General features: G+C 46.8%; 1 protein-coding gene and 1 long non-coding RNA gene across 14 annotated transcripts in view; both read right to left on the bottom strand.

The window, feature by feature from the left end:
• FRMD4A (FERM domain containing 4A) overlaps positions 1-25335 on the bottom strand; it is a 693308-nt gene that overhangs the window by 179251 nt on the left and 488722 nt on the right. The window lies entirely within an intron of this gene.
• On the bottom strand, positions 14972-18045 carry LOC103887327. The gene is made up of 2 exons (XR_651386.4): positions 17387-18045; positions 14972-15446 (listed from the first exon to the last, which is right to left on the bottom strand). It is a non-coding gene; the product is annotated as an uncharacterized LOC103887327 (long non-coding RNA).

Here is a 25335-nt window from a genome sequence, read left to right as displayed (position 1 = left end):
ATCACCTATCATACTTATGATTTTTGTAGTGAGAACATTTCAAAACTACTCTCTTAGCAATTTTCAAGCATTTAAGACATTGTTATTAGCTACAATCACCACGATGTACAATAGGTCTCCTAAACAAAGCTTTGCTTGCTTTTAAACGCTGGGGTTCAGATCTAGCAAGTAACAGCCTCTCCTAAAGTCAAAAGCTAAGCCACCTTTTCTAAATGCAATAGAATTTTGCCAGACAGTAAGTTCCTGGAAGGGAGGGATCACATTTGATTGATATTTGTGGACCTACACCCCAATACAGTCCCTCACACACAGTAGGTGCCCCTAATGAAAGCTTCCTATTGGTAGAACAGGATAGAATAAAGGGTGGCGTATGCAGTTGTTCTAGCATGAGACAGGATGGAACCTGGATACCCTCTTGAGCTGGTTTGAAGGAGAGATCTGCCAGGCAGAGACTGCGGTGCTGCACAGAGCCAGATGGGACCAGGTGTCGCGTGCTCACTGATGCCAGAAAGCTACTGGGTTTCAATCAGATCACACACCTCCAGGCAGCCATGAAGGGGCCTGTGACAGATACTTGTGTCCCCAGGAAAGGATATGTCATGTCCCTATTCCCAAACCCTATATCTGTACCCTCTTCTTCCTCACCCAGCTTCTCCCCAAACCAACGAAGTCACAGCTCCCTTTAATAGCTCCTTCTCTCTGCCCTGCTTCTCTCTCTCCTTCCAAGTGACTCTGCCATTTAACCCAGGGATGAGGTCTCCCTGGGAGCAATGCTTTTAGTTTCCCCATTTGTCCCTCTCCTTCCCCTCTATGCTTTTATTCCCTGGGTGTCATCTTCTTATTTCCACATAGTTTCTTCCATATTTTCCTAAGATGCCGTCTGGTCCCTGTGTTGTCTGAAAAGTTGGGACTGATACCCATGTGGGAGGGAGGCTTTTCTCATCCATGCATTTGAATGATGCCCAGTGGGAAGGCTTTGACAGGCGTACATAATGATTGCTCCTCTAGAAATGCAAAGTGCTTGCAAGTCAGCCAGCCGGCTGGGGAGCCTGCTCTATTCAGGATCCCTGGGGACTCTGGGAGGCGGGCAGGTGTTCATTAGGGAGGCTTCCTGATGAATAAAGCAACCCCAGACTCCAGCCTGCTCAGGGCAATGTCACCAGGACCGTGAGCCCAGTGTGGCTCCCCCTGGCAAGCCTCTCTGCATTAATGAAATGATAACTGTTTCGGTGAGGAGAAAACACAAAAAGACAGGCAGTGCTCAACTTGCCTCTGCCAGATAGGACTGCCAATTCCGCAGCCCAAATACTGAGATATTTATAGCAAATATGGGGATGATAAACGAAGCAACATCTCAGGATTCCAAGCTCCATCTTCCATGGCCATCTGGTCTGCCACTTCCATTTTCTTTTTGTTGTTGTTGTTAAAAAAAAAAAAAAAAGGCCTGCCCTACAGACTCTGTGATGACCCCATCTTGTCCTGCAGTGAGTAATAAATCACTATTTCAGATAAAAACTGCCCGTGCATTCACTGGGAGGTGAGGTATGTTCTACAAGATCACATGACACATTGGCAGATTGGTACCTTTCACGGGGCCAAATGACACCAGGACCAACTCAAACTAGATATCTTCATGACACTGCACACTGAATTATTCCATTGGCTCAATGTTCAAGGAAGAGCAGAGAAGAGTGTCTGTCAACCAAGAACACAGGGATCAGCCACTTGCTACCTTTCCAGTGTAATGGACGGAAGAGGTGGCTCGTAGGACATCTGCTATCCTCGGCTGTGGCTGGCATTCGAAGACTGTGTCTCTATTACCATCAGATTGGAAAGGGAAAGCTTGCCTTTTAGCAGGATGGTAGTGAGAGCCAAGTTCAGAGGGGGTTAAAAAATAATAATGTATCACTTCTAAGATTAAGTCACAGAAAAAATAATAGTATAGTCAACCCTTCATATCCACAGGTTCTGCATCTGTAGATTCAACCAACCATGGATCAAAAAATACTTAAAAACAAAAAACAAAAAAACCAGGCCAAGTGTGGTGGCTCCTGCCTGTAATCCCAGCACTATGGTAGACTGAGGTGGGTGAATCATGAGGTCAGGAGTTCAAGATCAGCCTGGCCAACATGGTGAAACCCCAACTGTACTAAAAATACAACAACAACAAAAAATTAGCTGAGCATAGTGGCGTGCGCCTGTAATCCCAGCTACTTGGGAGGCTGAGGCAGGAGAATTGCTTGAACCCGGGAGGCGGAGGTTGCGGTGAGCTGAGATTGTGCCACTGCACTCCAGACTGGGTGACAGAGTAAGACTCTATCTCAAAACAAAAAATAATAAATACAAATAAAAATAAGAACCAATACACCAATAATAACACAAAAATATAGTATAACAACTATATAGCATTACATCACACTAAGTATTAAGAGTAATTGGCCGAGTGTGGTGGCTCACACCTGTAATCCCAGCCCTTTGGGAGGCCAAGGTATGTGCAACACTTGAGGTCATGAGTTTGAGACCAGCCTGGTCCAAATGATGAAACCCCGTCTCTACTAAAAATACAAAAAAATTAGGCAGGCCTGGTGGTGCACACCTGTAATCCCAGCTACTCAGGAGGCTGAGGCAGGAGAATCACTTGAACCCGGGAGGCAGAGGTTGTAGTGAGCTGAGACTGTGCCACTGCACTCCATCCAGCCTGGGCAACAAAGCAAGACTCCGTTTCAAAAAAAAAAAAAAAAAAGTAATCAAGAGATGATTTCAAGTATACAGGAGGATGTGTCTGGGTTACATGCAAATAACATCACACTTTGCAGTCGTTTTCCCCATATTCCTGGGGGATACATTCCAGGGACTCCCAGTAGATACCTGAAACCATGGGTAATACCAAACCCTATATATATTGGGTTTTTTTTTTCCTATACATACATACCTATGATAAAGTGTAATTTTTAAATTAGGCAGAATAAGAGATTAACAACCATAACTAATAATAAAATACAACAATTCTAACAAACACCACCATCACTACACTTGCACTTGGAGACCATTATGAAATCAAATAAGGTTGACTTGAACACAAGTGCTGCCATCCTGAGACAGTTGATCAGATCACCGAGATGGCTACTAACTGACTAAAGGTGGGGAGTGTCTACACTAGGGGTCCCCAATCCCTGGGCTGTAGACCAGTACTGGTCCGTGGCCTGTTAGAAACCAGGCCGCACAGCAGTGGGCGAGCGAGCATTATCACCTGAGCTCTGCCTCCTATCAGGTAAGCAGTGGTATTAGGTTCTCCCAGGAACCCGAACCCTATTGTGAACTGCGCATGTGCGGGATCTAGGGTGTGCACTCCTTATGAGAATCTAACTAGTGCCTGATGATGTGAGGTGGAACAGATTCATCCTGAAACCAGCCTTGCCCCTCCCCACCCTGGTCCATGGAAAAACTGTCTTCCACAAAACTGGTCCCTTGTGCCAAAAAGCTTGGGGACCATCGATCTATACAGTGTGGCAATGCCAGACAAAGGGATGATTCTTGTCCTGGGCAGGGTGGAGCAGGACAGCACAAGATCTCCTCACGCTACTCAGAACGGCACCCAATTTAAAACCTACAGATGGTTTAATTCTGGAATCCTGTATTGAATCATTTCAGGCTGTGGATAACTGATACGTGGAAAGTGGCACCACAGATAAGAAGGAACTACTGCATCGAAGGCACTTGAGCATCCGATGATTTTGGTATCGTAGCAGGGTCCTGCAACCAATGCCCTGTGGATGCCAAGGGAATGACTGTGCTGTGACTTTCCTAAAACCTAAGTGCCTCTTTCGTGGAATCTGGGTGGTGAATTTGTAGTCAGCCTTCAGGGCTCTGAAAGCCAGTTCTAGCCGACGTGTACCTTGATCAGCACCTGCCTCACTTTGAACATTGCAACAATAACCTCTACCCCCCCAAAGCTGTCGTGAGGACTCAATAAATGATCATTCACAAGGGACCTGGTGCATGAGAGGTGCTCAGCAAAAGAGGGGTCCCCCTTTCTCCTTAATCAGTAACTGAATCCCTATTAAAATTATCCCCTCCTCACTTTGACAAAGACCTTCTCTGATCAGAATCTAAATACCCTTCGGGGTGAGCTGTCATCCTTCATCTCGGGAACCATGAATAAATCATCACTACACGGTGAGGGGAATAGAATGCAGGCCACTTCCCTTGGAATTAAACTTATTTGAGCAGCCTTACCCTACACAGCACACTTTCTTACTCCCAGTGTCCACTCAGAAATACCCGCTGCATTCACTATAGGAGTTTTCCTCCTTGCACCTGTCCCTGCCTATTGGTTCTTTGGGGTTAAAATTGCATTTATTGGCCGGAAGTAAAAGAAGTCCCTCTCCAGCCCCAGTGATATGCCCGGAGACACGAAACTGGCTTTTCATTTCATTTGGAAGTTCCCTAAGTGCTCTCCCCTGGGAGTCCTCTCTCTAAAGCATTACCTCCCCATGGCTCTTGCGGATGACTGGCAGGTGCATGCCGGAGAGATACATTTTGCTCAGCTGACGATGTCATTTTCGATACAATTAAAAAGACACCCTCACTGGGCTAGGAGAGTAATGAAAAAGTACAGTGCAGATACTGCTCTCCCGGGAGGCTAAAGAGGGAAGATCAACTCTGGGCTGAAAAATATTTATTCCTAAACAGCATTTTCATGAAAGTCAGGCGAGCAAGGATGTAAAAGCCACACAGCCCCCTCCCTCCTGGCATGTAATTAATGGATGAAAATAGACAGGTGTCCTTGGGTCCAAAGAAAATTTGAGTCTGTAACATCATCCTGGACTGAAAATATTAATTTATTCTATATTCTACGTACTTCTAAAGGTTTAGCGGACGTTTACGGAATTCAACATAGCACCGAACAGGGGGATTAGGAACTTAAGTAAGACAAAGTCCATTGAAGAGGGTGGGGCATTTATGAGACAAACGAATTTCTACTGCTGGGCACAGAATTGGACTCTGCAGAGGGAGATCTTGCAAGGTTACACAAGCTTCGTTAGCAGATAAAAGAAACGGTTCAGCCTTTTCCAAGAAGTACACATAAGGGATATTACATGGCTTCAACACAGTTTCTGAGAAAACCAGAGATGTGACTGGCATGAACTGTCTCATGGTCTAGCCCCAACAAAGTCCAGCACACAAGCACGACGTGCGCCGTTCCCACAGCCTGGGGAAGATTTCAAGCCCAACTCCTGAAACCCGACAGGATATTCTGGGTGAGACCTGATGCTAGATATTGACATAAGTGGATTTGGCCTGAAATTTTGGAGGCGATGTTTTATTAGGTTTTTAACGCATGCGAATGTCGGCCATTAGGCAGCTTGGCACTGACATCTTGTCTTGATTCTGAAGCCAAACCACATAATAAATATGAAGTCAGTCTCAATTCAGGCAAAGCGAAACAGTCTCCTGCAGACTGATAAGCCAAGAGGTAGGAATGTTCAGAAAATCACGGTCAAGAAAGCAAAAGCAGATGAGCTGAGCCAAGGGCCCTGGGATCTGAGAGAGGGGTTTGGAGGTTCCGGCACAGTCTGAAAGTCTGCCAGGAATCAAGGAATGGGCTAGATCTCCAAGCACACCCCCAGGAGATTGGAGGGTGAGGCCTGCACACCAGGAGGGGTGGGAGACGAGGAGGGAGAAGGGGCCCCTCTGCTCCTGCCTGCTTCAGGGAGCCCTGCTCTTCAATGGTAGGCTCAACCACTGCCTGGCTGCTCCGAGTCCCTTGGCCTCAAAGCCCCTCCCCTGTCTCTACTGCCCAAATACCATTTATGCAAGACCCCGCTCTGTAGCCCCTCTGCAGAGAGAGCTGCCTTGCTCAGCAGCTCATGACGGGACACTCAGAGTGCTCCAAGCTCCAGCAGGCCTCATCTGAGGCACTGTCCTACCACACTTCCATATTTGTTCCTAAATCCATGCGTTTTCAAGGATGACAGCATCTTGAAAGCAGGGACTGTATTATCCACATCTCTTTGTTTCTTATTTCTATACATTGAAGGGGTACAAGTGCAGTTCTGTTACATGGATATACTGTGCAGTGGCAGTCTGGGTTTTTAGTGTGTCCGTCACCCAAATAGCATCCATTGTACCCATCAGGTAATTTCTCATCCCTCACCCCCTCCCACACTTTCATGTCTCCAATGTCCATTATTCCACACTCCACGTCCACGTGTGTACTTTAAGTGAGAACATGTGTATTTGACTTTTTGTTTTTGAGCTATTTCACTTAAGATAATGACTTCCAGTTCCATCCATGTTGCGCAAAAAACATGACTTCATTCTTTTTGATGGCTGAATACTATTCCATTGTATATGTATACCACATTTTCTTTTCTTTTCTTCTTTTTCGTTTTTTGTTTTTGAGATGGAGTTTCACTCTTGTTGCCCAGGCTGGAGTGCAATGGCACCATCTCGGCTCACTGCAACTTCTGCCTCCTGGGTTCAAGCGATTCCCCTGCCTCAGCCTCTTGAGTAGCTGGGATTATAGGTGTGCGCCGCCACACCCAGCTAATTTTGTATTTTTAGTAGAGACAGGGTTTCTCCATGTTGGTCAGGCTGGTCTTGAACTTTTGACCTCAGGTGATCCGCCCGCCTTGGCCTCCCAAAGTGCTGGGATTACAGTGAGCCACTGCACCAGGTCACAACGTTTTCTTTATCTAAGTGTCCATTGATGGACACTTAAGTGGATTCCATGTCTTAGCTATTGTGAATAGTACTGTGATAAACATACAAGTGCAGGTACCTTTTTGATATAATGATTTATCTCCCTTTGAGTAGATACCCAGTAGTGAGACTGCTTGGTCAAATGGTTCTTTGGTTTTTAGTTCTCTGAGAAATCTCCACACTGTTTTCCATAGATGTTGCATGAATTTGCATTCCCACCAACAGTGTATAACTATTCCCCTTTCTCCACATCCAAGCTTGACCCAAATGGTTAGTGTTAAATGATGGCCTGGATGGATCAATAAGTGAAGGAGTGAATGGTGAGGTGGAATAGGATTTTAGCAGGAGAAGCTTTTACACTGATAAACAAAACAAAACAAAACAAAACAAAACAAAACAAAACAAAAAACAGTGTTCCAGGAGGGCATGGTGGCTCATACCTGTAACCTCAGCACTTTGGGAGGCTGAGGCAGGAAGACTGCCTGAGGCCAGGAGTTCGAGACCAGCCTGGGCAACAAAGTGAGACCCCATCTCCACAAAAAATTAAAAAATTAGCTGGGTGTGGGTGCCATGTGCCTGTGGTCTCAGCACAGGAGTTTGAGGCTGCTGTGAACCATGATTGTGCTGCTGCACTCCAGCCTGGGCAACAGAGTGAGATCCCATCTCAAAAAAATGCAAAAAACAAAAACCAGTGTTCCCCTGAGTTCTCTTCGCACGTCCAAGCCCTTCTCAATCTTCACAGGAGCCTGCAGTGACTTCATATGTCCTGCTGGTTCTAACTCCTGCTCAATTCAATGCCTCCTAATGCTAGGGATGCCTTCTCTCTCAGCAGGTTTCAGGGCTGTCTTTCAAACCACTGGAGACTTCCACTTGTAGATATGGGTGCAGTCTAAGTCCATCACCTTCAGCCCCAACCACCCTTAGTAAGTGGAGCTGAGCAGGGAAGACCCATCCGTGGGAATTCAGGAGAGCCAGGAGAAAGCCATGGATCCCAGTCTTTGCTTCTGTCACCTGCCTGTCTCTTCTTGCCAAAAGTGTTTCATCAAAATAAATCGGGGGCCTGGCTGGGCCACTGGAAACACTGACCTTGAAGACTTTTCAGGAGATGATGTGCATGCAGTGCAGAGGACCTCTGACTCCTTCTTGTCGCTGGTACCTGATCAGATCCTGGCAGTGACCTCATCCGGGGATTTGACTGTGCTTCCCCACATGCCCTAGCTCGCTCGCGTGCTCTGTCTCTCTTTCTCTCTCTCTCTCTCTCTCTCAGCCTTACATGTTCTCTCTGGAGGAGTTAATGCACTTTCCATTCCTAATAGTGTGTCAGTCTACAGAGAGAGAAATCATCTAAGGCCACGACCCCACAGCAGCAAGTGTCACTGACTGCCAGGCGGAGCGTCCATTGGGCAGGGCGCTGTCCCTCCGCGCCCCTCCTTCCCTCCATTTGCAGGAGGAAGGGTCACTACCGTCCAGGTCACAGGCACAAAAGAGATTTTGTTGTCTGGGCTACTGCCTTTCCAGCCCCTCCAACAGACTCCGGAAGAACTCAAGGAATTGGGAGGGTGAGAGTGTTAGAACAAGAAGGTAAAAAAATAGCAAGCGTGCATCTTCCTCTCAGAGCTTCTCCCAGACCAAACTATAGACTCTGAATAAGCCCTGGGCCAAGATGAGAGGTCAAGGTTCTTGTCCTGACTCTATAGGCCACAGAATTCTATGGTTGTAACAGAAAGTGGGATCCATAGCCCGCTTCCAGTGGCTTCCTTTAACCAGTGCTGCCCCCTGCAGAACGAGCAGGAGGGAACACATTAATGTAACCCCAGTACTGCCATCGAAGGCTTTAAGGGAGGCCTTGCTCTACTTACCAGAGAAAGCAAAGCAGACGGTGTAGAGAAATGGGAAGCTTGACCATGTATGTTCATGTTCCACGTCATGCAGCATCCCTGTGTCTGTGTATGTGTGCACAGGAGTACATGGTATTGTAAGTTTTGCTTATTATTACTATTATCAGAGACAGAGTGTCGCTGTGTCACCCAGGCTAGAGTTCAGTGGCACATTTTCGGCTCACTGCAGCCTCCACCTTCCGGGTTCAAGTGATTCTCATGCCTCAGCCTCCCAAGTAGCTGGGATTACAGGTACCCACCACCAGGCCCTGCTAATTTTTGTTATTTTTGGTAGAGACAGAGTCTCACCATGTTGGCCAGGCTGGTCTTGAGCTCCTGACCTCAAGTGATCCGCCCACCTTGGCCTCCCAAAGCGCTAGGATTATAGGTGTGAGCCACCGTGCCCGGCCAGTTTTGCTTTTTAGAAATCACTCCAGACCTGACACTTCTTAGCTAGACAAAGAGGCACACACACACAGAGAGAGGTAGGATGCTCACTTCTACAGTCCCTGCGGGGTTTTAGACCAAACGCAACGTCTCTGACCTTCTTTGGATGACATCAACCTTACTGGTCATCATCTGCGGACCTGGGCATCAGATCCCAGCCTGAAGAACCCAGGATTGGCCAGGTATGATGGTGCATACCTGAGGTCTCAGCACTTTGGGAAGCTGAGGCAGGAGGATTGCTCGAGCCTAGAAGTTTGAGACCTGCAGTGAGCTATAATTGCTCCACTGCACTCCAGCCTAGGTGACAGAGCAAGATCCTGTCTCTAAAGCACATAAAATAAGAACCTAAGATTGCTGCTAGGAAACAAGAAGGCTTTGAAGTCACAGACTTGGATTGGCATTAAGGTTTCCTGAACTGCTGTGGGATCAGGACCCAGTAGCTTCACTTCCCAGAGCTTCAGCTTCTTTTCTGTAAAGTGGACATAATATCTCCAACTTTCTGCACACCACGGAGTTAAAGAAGATGGTGTATGGGGCATGTAACTCAGCTCTTGACACATAGTTATTACTTACTGCTCGTTAATTCCTTCCACACGTCCACTGTGCATTTCCCTTCCCCATGCCAACCTCTTAACAACATCCTCATTACATCCTTATCCTGCTTCCTTTCTGGGTAGGAGATCTCCCAGCTGCCACTGTCTGGGAACACCCAGGCATTCACTGGGGGAGAGGCTGAGCTACTCCGGGACGGAGACTGTGCTGGGTGGACTCCTGCCTCTATCAAAATTCATCCAGGCCAAGAGCTCAGGGTTTTTGTAGCCAAACAACAGCAATCTCCTGTTGGCACGTAATCTTCAAGACTTTCACTTCCTCTGTCAGAGTGGAGGGAAAAATCAAACAGAACAAAAGCAAAATGAAAACCCTGGCCTGGACTTCCATGCTAATGCATATGAGTGAGGTGGGTTCTGATGATCAAGTACACAGGTAGAATCAATGAATTACACCGAGTTGCTGGCCCAGCTCCCTGGGGGTGAACTCAGACACGGCTTTTACTGCCTGCTTTCGGCTGCTCCCTCTCGGTAGCTCTTCCAAGCTGCATCCCAAGCTGTCCTTTCTAGCTGCTTGATTGAAGTGTCCTCCCTGTCTGTCCACAGCAATACCTGCATCAAGGATCATCCACTGTACTCTTTGGGATTCCTTCCTCCAAACAGACCCTCATGTTTTGTCCAGAGTGAGAGGTTTCAGAACAGGAAGCAGGAGGTCTGTGTAGAAATATCACCTGGATCTTCTAAATTAGTGATTTCAGCCCTGGGAGCACATTAGAATCAGCGTGGCAGTTTAAAAAGCCAGAGATGACTGGGGCACCCTTGGGATTCTGACTTGATTGGTCTTGGGTGGGTCAAGGAATCTGTGGATTCTTTTTTCTTTATCTTTATTTAGAGAAAGGGTCTCACTCTGTCACTCAGGCTGGAGTACAGTGCGACAATTATAGCTCGCAGCAACCTTGAACTCCTGGGCTCCTGCCAGGAAGCTGGGAATGGCCTAGGTCTCCAAGCACACCCCTAGGGACTGGTCTGCAGGCCAAGGGGTAGGTGGGAGTGATCCTCCCACCTCAGTCTCCCAAGTAGCTGGGACTAGAGGTGCAAGCCACCACACCTGGCTAATTTTTAAAATTTTTTGTAGAGACAGGGTCTTGCTATGTTGCCCAGGTTAGTCTCGAACTCCTGGCCTTAAGCAATCCTCCCGCCTCAGCCTCCCAAAGTGGGAATCTGTTGATTCTAATGAGTGCAACTAGGACTGAGCATCTGGAAAGAAAGAATCACTGTGTTGTGGGGAAAATGCGTATTTGTGAGGTAATTAGAATTCTGATGCCTTTCCGTGTACAGTCTGCCTTCACACATATGTCTCCCTGGATTCAGAATAGTATTTATCGAGCACCCACTATGTGCTGGGTAGGGTGACGGGTACATGGATCTGCCATAGGAAGCCACGGTCCCTGACTGTACTGGACTGTTCTCACACGGCCAATAAAGACATACCTGAGACTGACTAATTTATAAAGAAAAAGAGGTTTAATGAATTCACAGTTCCATATGGCTGGGGAGGCCTCACCATCACGGTGGAAGGGCAAGCGATGTCTTACGTGGCGGCAGGCAAGAGAGAGGTTGTGCAGGGGAATTCCCATTTATAAAAACCATCAGATCTCATGAGATTTACTTACTACTATAAGAACAGTATGGGGGAAACCACCCCCCATGATTCAATTATCTCCACCTGGCCCTGTCTTTGACACGTGGGGATTATTACAATTCAAGGTGGGACTTGAGTGGGAACACAGCCAAACCGTATCACCAACCTTCAGGAGCTCACAGAGTGGCCACACAGCTCCTGACATTCATGGGGCACCTGCCCTGTGCCCGGTGGTTAAGAGCCCAGATTTGGAGCTCCTTACTGGCTGTGTGGCTTCAGGCAGGTTAAACGAACCTGTCAATACAATACCAGTACCTGTCTCATTGGAGTGTTGTGAGGATCAAAGACCTTCTAACAGAGAAAGCCCTTAGAACGATGCCTAGCATCTCGCAAGTCTTTACAAGAGCCCACTAATCGATACAGGACTGCAGTTAACCATCTCAACAACCCTATGAGGCGTATGTTCTTGTTATCATCATTCCCACATTAAAGGTCACCTGGCTATGACATGGTGGAGCTGGGCCTCAAAGCCAGGTAGTCTGACCCAGAGGCAGGCTCTGAGTGCTTAAAAGTTAAATCCAAAGTGGGTGCGGAAGGAGAAAAGTCCTCCTTCCTGGGAATGTATAAGCTGATTCGAACAATACCAAGCAGGCCAGGACTTTGGGATGCCTAGGCGGGCGGATCATCTGAGGTCAGGTATTCAAAACCAGCCTGGCCAACATGGCAAAACCCTGTCTCTACTAAAAATATAAAAAATAGCTGGGTACGGTGGTGTGTGCCTGTAATCCCAGCCACTCAGGAGGCTGAGGCAGGAGAATCGCTTGAACTTGAGAGGTGGAGGTTGCAGTGAGCTGAGATTACACCATTGTACTCTAGCCTGGGCGACAGAGTGAGACTCCGTCTCAGAAAACAACAAAACAAAAAGCAAAACAAAACAAAACAAAACAAAAAAAAACCCAAGCATCCAGGCAGCTTAATCAGTTCTCCTAAGAAACCAGTCTCCGGACACAAATTAGTCCCATCTTCCCTAAAATATAACCCGGCCTGCAGACATGAGCACAGTCCTTTGTCCTCTTCTCTGGGAGGAAGGAAAATGGGGAGGCATCAAGCCCCTGCCCCTGGAGGCTTCTTCCAGTTCCTCTAAGTATTAATCTCTGAATAGTCAAAGGATACCAGAATTTGAAAGCCTGACATTAGAAAGAAAATTTTTGAAGAACTGACTTCACCCCTCGGGGCAGAGGGAAGACGAAATTGATGTGTCGGAAATTTCTGGTCCAGAGAGTCATCGTCAGCATTACAAAGCACACCAGGAGAACGAGGCATGGGGGCCCACAGGGGGTGAACAGGGAACTGAGATCAGCCTGTGTTACCAGGGGACACACTTCCAGGAAGGCTATTAACAGCAGGTGATTTAAATGAGCGAGAGACAGAGGCAAATGGCTTGTTAAGCTGACAGGGTTAACACTGCCCCTCTTGACTACACAAGACCTCATTCTTACCTCCGAAATTCTTCTCTGCCCAGTTTTTCCCTTTGTCCCACTTTAGCAAATGGACTTCCAGACAATCAGATAATTCCCCGTGATAGCAGCGTGCACAGAAAACATGTCATGATGATATCATCTATCTAAGACCCGAGAGTCAGGCTGCCAGGGGGCGGCCGGAGATGGAGGTCATTAGGATGCATAGAAAGAAATATGCTTTCTTATCCTTTTCAGAATGCATTCATTCAGCACAGCGGCAAGTGTAATGGTTAAGAGGAGGGCTTTGATAGCTGCCGAACTTGGCTTTGAGCCCAGTTACTTCACTCGTGGAGCTGTGTGAACCTCAGCAACCTACTTAACTCTTTGTGCCTCAGTTTCCTCAACAGTAGCAGGGAGATAACAACAGTTTATCCTACAGTTGTCCTCAAGAATTAGTGAAAACCTACAAGGGTAATGGTAGTATGCCTGGCATGTAAACAGTCATCATTTTATATGTGGTTATATACTTTTACATATAGTTCTATAGTCCTTATGTATTATTACTGGAATCTGCAACCCCCAGGGCCACAGACCAGTACAGGAACCGGGTCCCACGGCAGGAGGTGAGTGACAGGAGAGTGAGTGAAGCTTAATCTGTATTTACAGCCGCTCCCCATCTCTTATTATCGCCTGAGTTCCACCTCCCTTCAGATCAGTGGTGGCATTAGATAGTCATAGGAGCGTGAACCCTATTGTGAACTGTGCACGCGAGGGATCTAGGGTTGTGTGCTCCCTCAGGCGTCTAATGCCTGATGATCTGTCACTGTCTCCCATCACCCCCAGATGAGACAGTCTAGTTGCAAGAAAATAAGCTCAGGGCTCCCACTGATATGACATTACAGTGAGTTGTAGAATTATTTCATCAGATACTACAATGTAATAATAGAAGTAAAGTGCACAAGAAATGCAATGTGCTTGAATCATCCCAAAAACATCCCCTCTCCCCCTTCCACTGGTCTGGAAAAATTGTCTTCCATGAAACCGGTCCCTGGTGCCAAAAAAGTCAGGGACCACTGTATTATTATTTTTATTCATTAATTCACTATGTATTTAGAGAGTGCCTACTATGAGCTGGGCACTACACAGCTCAGTAGATAATTCAAGATTTTGTTTTCGTTTTTGTTTTTGAGATGGAGTCTCACTCTGTTGCCCAGGCGGGAGTGCAGTGGCACGATCTCAGCTCACTGCAGCCTCTGCCTCCCGGGTTCAAGGGATTCTCCTGCTTCAGCCTCCTGAGAAGCTGGGACTACATATGTGAGCCACCACACCTGGCTAATTTCTGTATTTGTAGTAAAGACAGGGTTTTGCCATGTTGGCCAGGCTGGTCTTGAACTCCTGACCTCAGGTGATCCGCCTGCCTCGGCTTCCCAAAGTGCTGGGATTACAGGTGTGAGCCAATGTACTGGGCCAAGATTTTGGTTATTCTTTAGGGAATGGGCATCAGTCTGTCTTGGAAGAAACTCTTACAGCACTCCTCTGACATTTTGGTCACATCATAGCCCAAAGCATTTTTCTGTCATTTCCTTGATCTTGGTAGCTTTCCTGGGAAGGAAAAAGAGGTGGTACAGAAATTGACAATTTTTGGGGGGGCACGGGGGAGGTAACAGTGAAACGGAAACGTAAAGTGGCTTGTTTGGAGCCACCTGTTACCCCTAGTAGAGGTAGAAAAGGTCTCACATGGTCTTGGCAGAGTCCGTTATGGCACTTTCCAGAGCGTTAGTTGCATCGGGCCCTGGTTCCACCAAAACTGAAGAAGTCACAAACCCCAAAATAAGTTTAGGGTCTAGGAGGGAGGGTTTTTCATGTCAAGGGGGGCCTGGAAAGACGGACTAACCAGGGGTCTTCACTCCGGGGTTCCTCAGTGGTTCTTAAGCAAATGTGCCCACATCTCACATGGGAACACATTGCAAGGCATTTCCCAAACTTACTTGACACAGACCCCTCTCCAGCACATTTTTGGAAATATTGGCTCAAGAAATGCTTTCCTCAAGGGGGTTGCTCTTTGAGAGAACCACCCAAAATCACAAATACCAGTTTAAACCACCCTAACTGCTGCCTTTCTCCCTCCCTTAATATGGTCAGTGAGCTGGAAAGAAACTTCTCCCAAAGCATATTGGGCTGAGCCCAGCAAGGTTCAGGGGTCCTGGCACTTGGATTCTGGAGTCCTGATTGGGCCTTGAGTGCTGGCCTCTCCCATGACAAGCCCTGAGAAGCCAAGAATTCCAGCCAAGATTCCTGACCTTGTTTAATGAAACTGTTTAGAGCTTTCCGCAGATCAGAAAGCTGGCAGTGGGGGAGCCTACAGCAGTTACAAAAGATCACAGGGTCACATTTGCAGCCACTATACTTTTTCTAACAGTCGGCCAGATGAGGCAGCTTCTAATTTCTTATCCACTCAGGCAATGTCATTACTCAAGGTCCATCTCATCTCTTTGTAGGCACCAATATGTTCACAGGTACGTTGACTGACAGCGCAACCTTGCATTCGACAAGAAGATGCCCAGCTTTCCTCCATCCAATCCCAATCCCACTCCTCTTCTGCAAGTTGCACCCTTAACACACACGTCTGTGTGTTTGGAACTGGTAGGTTGGATATGTTCTATCTTCCCTTCATTTTCTCACTCTCTTCTTCCTGCTTCTTGTTCTGACGACATGACAGCAATCAGGAATCTGGTGGCGTCTATGGTGACCTGCCCTGTGAAGACCTCTTAAGGGGACGGAGGAAGAAAGCAGACTTAGCTCCTCTAGAACCTGCCTTTCCATGAAAAACAGGGCACACCTTTTCTTTTCTAATCATCTCCCTATTTAGCACATCACAGGAAAGACTGCTGAATTACAATGGGCTATCTATTTATTTAAAGTTATTTAGAGATAGGATCTTGCTCTGTTGCCCAGGCTGGAGTGCAGTGGCGTGATCGTAGCTCACTGAAGCCTCTACCTCCTGGGCTCAAGCAATCCTGCCTCAGGCTTCCCAGTAGCTGAGACTACATACATGCACCACCATGTAGAGCTAATTTTTTTTTTTTTGAAACAGGGATCTCCCTGTGTTGCCCAGGCTGGTCTCAAACTCATGGGCTCAAATGTTCCACCTGCCTCGCCCTCCCAAAGTGTTGGGATTACAGGCATGAACTACCACGCCCAGCCACAAGGTGCCATTTCCGATCTCCTTTTGTAAACTCATCTCTTGCTGCTCTGCTTCTCAGCTGCATTGCTTCCTCTCTGTGCTGTTTTCTTTCCCTTTGTTTTTTTTTTTTGAGACTGAGTCTCGCTCTGTTGTCCAGGCCGGAATGCAGTGGCACAATTTTGCCTTGCTGCAACCTCTGCCTCATGGGTTCAAGCAATTCTGGTGCCTCAGCCTCCCAAGTAGCTGGGATTACAGGCATGTGCCACCATATCCAGCTAATTTTTGTATTTGCAGTAGAGATGGGGTTTCACCATGTTGGCCAGGCTAGCCTCAGACTTCTAACCTCAAGTGATATGCCCGCCTCAACCTCCCAACGTGCTGAGATTACAGGCGTGACCCACCGTGCCTGCCCCTGTTTTGTTTGCTACATACCTTACAACATGGCCCTTAGACTGGGAGATGTGGACATTGCCTGTTTTCTTTATTATACAGTCTAAACTACTGACCTTAACCAGGACATTGAACAAAAACCATCCAATTATGAGTAAGATAAATGCAATGATTAATGTAACTTTAGGGCTTGGCTAGAAAAATCATTTCCTTTTTTTTTTTTTAGAGATAGGGTCTTGCTCCGTCAATCAGGCTGGAGTACAGTGGTGGATCTTGGTTTACTACAGCCTTGAACTCTTGAGCTCAAGTGATCCTCCCACCTCAGTCTTCTTAGCAGCTGGGACTACAGGTACACACCACCACACCTAGCTAATTAAAATTTTTATTTGTGCGTTTTTTAGAGATGGGGTCTCGCTGTGCTGCCCAGCCTGCTCTTGAATTCTTGGCCTTCAGCAATCCTCCCACCTTGGCCTCCCAAAGTTCTAGAATTACAGGTGTGAGCCACCGCATCCAGCCAGACTCACCATTTCTAAAGGCATTTTGGGAAAATCACCATTTATTTAATCATCCACCTGAACAGGAGACTAAGGAAATTATAGTTTTTGAGAAAATGCTTTCTGAGTGACCCTCCTCTGTGGTCATCTCTGCCAATGGGATTCCTGCCATAAAATGTGCACCAGACTAATACAGAGGGCATCTGTAGATGTAGTTGTAAAGTCCTAAGGTTCTCACTGAGACTCCAGTTAAGTTGGCTTTGGGTACCATTGGCGTCCTCCTGTTTTCTTTCTCCTTTAAGCTTGTACAACACTGACAGCTTAAGACACATGGCCTTTTCCAGATTGCCACATGGTCATGTGAAAGACGCTGGCTCCAGGCTCAGCAAACCAGGCCCACATCATAGCTCACGGCAGACAGGCTCCTGGTTCAGGAAAGGAAGGGGGCCTTGAGCCACTAGCCATGTCCCACAGCACTTGAGATTGGGAGGAGTGGACTCGTAACATCAGAGTGATGACTCAGGTCTGAGCTGGCATGTGCCGCCCCAGCCGGAGGCCTGACTTCCCCTGGAGAAACGCTGAGCCTGCTGTCTTCAGAGAAAGAGCAGAGCAGACCATTCCTGTGAAGCACGGACTTACCAGGTGCAGAAAGCAGAGGCTCATCCCAGGCAGCACAGGGTGTCCCTATAAAAATGATGCAGTGAGGCCCATGGCTGTCTCAGGATGCTCTGTGGTGGGTGGCTTTGCACACATTGCTGCCTTAATACCTCACAATTGCTTAAAGAGGTCATTTGTTCAAGGTCACTGTTAGGGACTGAACTAGGTGCCTTCCTAAAATTCATTCCTAAAGTCCTAACCCCCAGCACACCTCAGAATGTGCTGCATTTGGAGACAGGGCCTTTGGGAGGATATTCAGGTTACCTGAGGTCATACGGGTGGGGCTGGGTCCTTATAGGACTGGGTCCTTCTGGGAAGAGGAAGAGAACCAGGGATACTTCAGCACAGAGGAAAGGTCAAGTGAGGACACAGGGAGAAGGCGGATGTCCGCAAGCCAAGGAGAGAGGTCTCAGGAGACACCAAACCTGCTGAGACTCTGATCCTGGACCTCTAGCCTCAAGAACTGTGAGGAATAAATGTTGGTGTTTAAGCCACCCAGGCTATGAGATTTTGTTCTGGCAGCAGGAGCTGCCTAATATGGTGATAGTTGGCCTGGCGCGGTGGCTCACGCCTGTAATCCCAGCACTTTGGGAGGCCGAGGAGGGCGGATCACGAGGTCAGGAGATCGAGACCATCCTGGCTAACACGGTGAAACCCCGTCTCTACCAAAAATACAAAAAATTAGCCAGGCATGGTGGCGGGTGCCTGTAGTCCCAGCTACTCGGGAGGCTGAGGCAGGAGAATGGTGTGAACCCGGGAGGCAGAGCTTGCAGTGAGCCGAGATGGCGCCACAGCACTTATTAAAAAAAAAATGATGACAGTTAAAAAGTGGTCTAAGGACCATGTGTGGTGGCTCACGTCTGCAATCCCAGCACTTTGGGAGGCTGAGGTGGGCGGATCACTTGAAGTCAGGAGTTCAAAACCAGCCTGACCAACATGGTAAAACCCATCTCTACTAAAAATATGAAAATTAGCTGGTGTGGTGGCACATGCCTGTAATCCCAGCTACTAGGGAGACTGAGGCATGGGAATCACTTGAACCCAGGAGGCGGAGGTTGCAGTGAGCTCAGATTACACCACTGCAATCCAGCCTGGGCAAAAAGAGTCAGACTCTGTCTCAAAAAAAAAGGTGGTCTAGGGCCAGGTACAGTGGCTCATGCCTATAATCCCAGCACTTTGGGAGGCCAGGGTGGGAGGATCACTTGAGCCAAGAGTTCAAGACGAGCCTGAGCAACACAGTGAGACCTCGTCTCTACAGAAAACAAAAAGATAGCCAGGCATGGTGGTGCATGTCTGCAGTCCAAGCTACTAGGGAGGCTGAGGTGGGAGGATGGCTGGAGCCCAGGAGGTTGAGCCTGCAGTGAGCTGTGATCATGCCATTGCATTCTAGCCTGGGTGACAGAGTGAGACCCCCATCTAAATAAGTAAGTAAAGAGATGAAATTAAAAAGTGGTCTAATGTTACAGTTCATGCTTGGGAGCAGTAGAGACTTCATACATTGACTTTCATCTTGTTTCAACAATCTCAGGCCAAGGTTTAAGACTCTGGATGCCTGCATCATTAGCTACTATTGTAAAATAAATAATTTGATTGGCTTTTGTCCCTGATTTCGGGGAGGGAGACAGGAAATCCTTGGAATTTCCTGAATAAAAGGATTATCTGTGTTATTCACGAGCCCTTTGGATCACCCCTGAGTTTACGCTAATGAGAATGACTTGGAATGGGGACTGATCAGCAGAAAGACCAAACATGTGATTGTACACTGGGCTTTGAGCCATGTGTGACCAGCTTGACCTCTTAACCTCTAGGGAGGAGAAGGAGACTGAAGATTGGGTCCAATCACATGGCCAAGGATTCAGTCAATCAAGCCTACATAATGAAACCCCAATAAAAACTCAGGATCCTGAGGTTCAGTGGAGTCTTTTCATTGGTGAAAAGAATCAATGTGCCAGGAGAGTGTTGGACTGTAACTCCATGAAGAGACAGCACAGATGCTCTGCATGTGGGACCCTCCCAGGCCTTATCCAATATGTCTCCTCATTTGGTGGGTCCTGGCTAGCCTCCTTTAAAATAAAACCTTTATCATGAGTATGGCACTTTCCTGAGTTCTGGTGAGTCATTCTAATAAATTATTGAGCTGCAGGAGGTCACAGGAACCCTCACATTTGCAGCTGGTTGGTCAAAGTAAAGGTAGTCTGGGGACCCCCAACCTCGTAGCTGGCATATACAGTGAGAGCTACCTTGTTGGGGACTGTGCTCTTAAATCTGTGAAGTCTGCATTAACTCCAGGTGGTTTGGGTCAGAATTGCATTGCAATATTACAACTATCCTTCCTCTTGCCCACCCACTCAGCACGTAACACTGCAATACCTTGTTCCTCTCACAAAAGGGCTTTGTCAGTCCCAGAGAGGCTATTATGCAGCTGGAGTCATTTTTGAATGATTCCAAACACTTCAAGGCAGAGGTGTTTGGGGTCAACAAACCCCCAAGCTTGGTTGAACTTTAGGAATCCAAACAATTATCCCAAGAACAATTTGGTAACCTTGTGATCCATTTCTATGGATCTCCTTCCTGTCTTCTGGGTGTCATCTAGTCCATACACTTGTGTTTACTTAAAAATAGTCCAGCTGTCCCTTTCGTCTCAAATAAATGAGGAAACAGATCATGAACTTTTGTCTCTGCTAGCCATTCATTCGTTCATGAGCCCAGTCAATGACACTGAGCTAGTCTTCCGATGGTCCCAGCCACCACTGATTGGACACCCATCTTCCAGAGATCAGGTGCTTGGTTTCCTTATCTCTAAATCTCACCAAAATCCTGCAAGGTAGTTATTATAATTCCCATTTTAGTAACAAGAAAGCTGAGGTTCATAAAGGTAAAGACATTTCCCAAGGCTACAGACCATCTACAAGAGAAGAGACAAACACAATTCAAACCGTATCTGACTTTGCCCAAAGTGTGAGCTTTTCCTGCATTGGTGACTTTTAAGAGCTGGCACATTTTCCGTTGGTCGGTGGCGAAATGAGAAAAATAGGATAAATGTTACGTAAACTTTCAATAAAGCTAAATGTGTCTTATTTAAAAGACTGTCCTTATTCAAGGCTGCAGGGAGCTGTGATTGTGCCACTGCACTCTAGCCTGGGTGACGGAGCGAAACCCTGTCTCTGAAAATGAAAATAAAAATAAAAATAAAAGACAGCCCTTTATCCTGATTTCATATCCTTTTTGGTGTGGTTTTTCTTATGTAAACGAAGGCTAAAGTAGATGATAATATTTTTTCATATACTGACTTGGCAAATACAAACAATGATGGCAACCCCACCTGCCTTTTATCTGTACATTTTCTGGTCCCTGAAATCAAAAAGTCTGGGAACCGCTGCATCACGCTACCTCTACCTGGGAGCCTCCGAGGTAAGCTCCAGAAAGGTGTACAATCTGCATTCTCCTCTCTGTTCAATTATTACAGCCTTAACCCACCGTGCAGTACCAAGTATGCAGGCTCCAGACAGCCTGCGCTGCATCGGATTCTGGCTCCATCGCGGGGACCCACTCCCAGACTCCGACTCTGTGTATTGGGAGTGCCGACTGGGAACTTGCATTTCCACATCCCAAGTGATGCTGAGGCTGTTTGTCTAGGACCACACTTTGAGAACCACTGATTTCAATCAGTCACCTTGATTCTGCTCCCCATGTGAGTGTGAGTGACTGCTTCAGACATGGGAATAATATGGACCAGCTGTAGTCTGGGGTGGAGTCCGGAATCGAGGAGCGGGGAGGGGCATCTGGGGAGCAATTTCCTCTATGATAAAAAGAGTCATGATGGGGAGAAACTCCCTTTTCTGCTTTTGTTTTGGAGATGGAGTCTCGCTCTGTCACCCAGGCTGGAGTTCAGTGGCATGATCTTGGCTCACTGCAACCTCCGCCTCCCGGGTTCAAGCAACTCTCCTGCTTCAGATTCCCGAATGGCTGGAATTAGAGGCAGCCACCACCATGCCTGGCCAATTTTTGTATCTTTAGTAGAGACAGGATTTCACCATGTTGGCCAGGATGGTCTCCAACTCCTGATCTCAGGTGATCCACCTGTCTCAACCTCCCAAAGTGCTGGGATTACAGGCATGAGCCACTGCGTCCAGCCCCTTTACTGCTTTTGAACATTATCGTGCAAGGAGGTGGTGCCTGGCTGCTGGAGCATCCCAAGACCCGTGTAACCACTCCCTGCAGAGAGGACACAAGTCAAGGAGCCTCTAGAACTTACTTCAAATTAACTGCATTTAATTCCATCAATTAAAGTGAAACTGTGTGGAAAGGTTATCATTTTTTTCTTGCTCATGAATGTAATTTGTTGAGAATACTGTAGTTGACTAAGGGCTAAGGGTTTAGAAATCTTTGTAAGATTTATGTATTTAATGTAGGAGAGTGTGTGTGTGTGTGTGTGTGTGTTATATGAATGTGTGAGTGTGTACGCAAGTGTGTGCATGTTTGTGCATGTGTATGTGTGTACATGAGTATATGTATGTGAGTGTGTGTGCGTGTGTGTGCGTGAATATGTGAGTGTGTGTGGTTGACAGACCCACTAAACTTAACATTGAAGGCTTTAGACATCACAGCAGTCATTAGTTTATATGTTATTAATCTCCAAAAGGTGAGTCAAAGTCAGTGATTTACCCACACTTCTCTAACTCTGTTACTCATCTGTGGTTAAATGAAATGGAGTACTGAGGTCATTATCCTTTTGGAGAATTACTACAGTTTTAAAACACCTTTGTATGAAATACGTATATGTTGGTCTATTGATATTTCTTGTTATTTATAAAAGATTGACACTATTTTAAGAAGAAGAAGGGCCAAAGTAAAGGAAGGCTGATAAAGAATTTTGATAATACCAACATCTGGCTCACTTTATTGTGGTAACATATCTTAATATCTATCAACAACTTAAAATTTAAGAATCATTGTATTTACTGATCTATTGCTACCCTAAAAGGACTGCATGTGATATTTTAAAATCCTTTTCCCTAAAAGAAAGAAATTCTTGATCAGTTTGAAGTGGCACTTAGATATTTCCTGGAGAAAGTGGTTCTCCAGGGAACGGCCAAAGATCACTGGGATTCCAGCAGGCCCTGCTAGTTGCGTGCTCTTCTGAGCCTTGCATAGTTGACGAGAATATGCTTGAATGCCCCTAAACATGTGTCCCACCGTGCACTACAAAATCACACATTGCAATCTCTAGGAAGGATACAGCCCCTATTGGGAAGCAACAGTTAATACATGAACTTGTGGCAATTTCGTTTGTGAGCAATGGACTGGAAAGACCAATCACTGTCTTGTTGGTAAGGGATAGAGTATGCCTTCGGTACATACCTTCCCACAGATCAAAGCCAATAGGATCCATTTGGATGTAATTGTGCTTCAGTATCATTTTCATGTGAAGCATTAAGGATGGGATCATTTATATGATACTGGGACGCAATCATTGAAATCATGTTTTCTATTTTATCCCCAAGAACAATGACTGATTTGACATCATTGGAGCACAAAACCTAGTCCACTCATTTAGATGGTAATCTGAACTCAGTATGAATACATGTGCATATATATTCTGCCTGTCATCCTATGACCTTGACATGTGAGTTATATATGGCGTTGGAGCGATGAGCAGTAATCACCAGTGTTCATGAAAAGATCGGGGCATGACGTGTTGGAAATCTGGAAGGTCGGGCAGTTAAGACATTTTTTGATGGACTGTCAACCCATCACTTGTCAAGTGAACTGATACTGAAGTCTATGAATACTCCATGAAGCCTTGCACTAAACCGTATGGAAGACCAAATTATTAGGGATAATAGCACCATAAATTATGGAGCACTTAATACTCTCCTAAATGCTTTCCTCAAAAGCCAAGGTAGTTAATGTTCCCATTTTACACACAAGGTAGCAAAGGCCAGTGGCTTGCCTAGGTTACCATAGCTACTAAGCGGTCTGGCTGAGGCCTGTGATCCTAGCCTAAGAGATGCCCGTACTGTGCCAGACAGTCTTGGGGGCACTTCAGATGTTCTAGTGAATTTAACCCTAATCACAAGTCTATGAGGCAGGTACTAGTTTCAATTTACAGAGAAAATTAGAACAGGAAGACCAGAGGCAGCCAGTGTCCTCCATTTACAGATGAAGAAGCTGAAGGTTAAGGAGGTTGTGCAAATGGCCAAGGTCACGAAGCTGCCAGGCATCAGAGTCAGGTTTTGAAGTGAGCCCAACTGGCCCTAGAGCCTGTGCTCTCAGTGTGCTGGAACCTGCTGGTCCTCCGCAGCCAGGTGGCCTGGTTTTGAATCAGCTCTCTCCCATTTGCTGTGCAACTCTGAATAAGTTACTTAACTTCTCTGTGCCCCAATTTCCTCATCTGAAAAATGGGAATAACAACAGTTACCTACCTCATAGAGTTGTAGGGCTGAAAAGATGACTCGGCACATATTAAATACTTAGAACAGAGCCTGGTACAGAAACAGGTGTTCAATTAGCTAATGTGATGATTAATCACTAAGCTATATAATTTCCCAAAGCGTTTGAAATATGGTGTATAAAATTCAGGCTCAATCTATTAGGTTGGTGCCAAAGTAATTGTGGTTTTTGCCATTACTTTTAATGCAATTACTTTTGCACCAACTAACTTTTCAGGAATGTTGTTTGCTTATTAGTATAAAGGATGCTTACCTTTTCTTTCATCTGGTTTCTACCTAAAGCAGAGATTTGCAAATCCACAGGAGTCTGCTGGGACCCTTCCAGAGCCTCCCTGTCAGTGAGCTTGGAGGGCAAGGTGATGGGGTTCAGACCCTCTCCATGTGCTTATATTGGACAAAGAATGTTGCAGCAAAAAGAAGTTTGAGAATCGTTGGTCTACAAGACTATGTAGTAGGGTCACATGGTGGCTTCTGTCCATTACTACGGACGCAACTCCCTGCAGTTGTACAGTTCAAGGCCTCAGCTCTGCTGGGCAGACTGTGGCAACTGTAATGACATAGGGCCTGCCCAGAGAGTAGGTGGTTTGGGCACAACTGTACTCCTCACCTCTCTGATACACTGTCTCTCTTAAACAGCTCGCAGTCATATCATGCAAGAACTCGAGAGTCAAGCAGAGCAATTCAATAGGATGGGCTGTTGACGGCTCATGAGCAGGGGTAAGTCATGAAGGAGCCTGGAAGGATGGATAATCTGGTTGTGTCATATAGGACAAATGGGGAAGGCCAGGAATATGGAACTAGGCAGGGCGGTGAGGAGCTGCTCTGGTGACAAAGGGCACACAGAGGACGCTGAGTCCAGGGTGGCAAATGTCTACACTGGGGTAAGTATGTGAGAGGAGAAGGAAAGTTGTTCCCTTACCAGGGAAAAAACAGGCAAGACTTAAGGATGTCATTGAGGGGCACAGAAGAAAATTGCCTGGCTCCTACAGCCGGGCCGATTTGGAGAATTGTGGGCTTGCTTTCAAAGCAGGTGCAAGAACAAGATGACCCGTGCTGGAGGAGGAGTGAGAATGACGGGCTTCAGTTGCCATGAAGTGCTGGGGCCGCCACCGAGGTGTTCAGTCACCTAGCGGGCAGCCTCAGGGGCGGGACAGGGGCTGTGTCTGGCAAGATATGGAAATCTTCCACATGGCTTTGACAGCTGAACTCTCAGCTCTGTGCTGGGCAAGCCAGGAAGCCAGAAACAGACATTCAAGAGCTATAGGGAAGGCCCGCTGGGGTAGAAGACTCAGAGAAAAATACAGAGCAGCTGAGACTTTCCCAGACCATTGGCTTCCTCCCTCCACCACCAGGGATACCTGGCCAGGCTGTGCTTCTCTCTCAGGGGAGGGGCTCCCTCCCTCTCTCCCTTCCTCCCTCCCTTCCTCCCTTCCACTGGATGGGACAAGTTTGCAGCAGAGGCTGCCAGATGAGTAAATC

The sequence above is a fragment of the Papio anubis genome, chromosome 11 (assembly GCF_008728515.1).
Source record: "Papio anubis isolate 15944 chromosome 11, Panubis1.0, whole genome shotgun sequence".
In the NCBI taxonomy this organism is placed as follows: Eukaryota; Metazoa; Chordata; class Mammalia; order Primates; family Cercopithecidae; genus Papio; species Papio anubis.
This window is presented reverse-complemented; position numbering and strand designations above follow the sequence as displayed.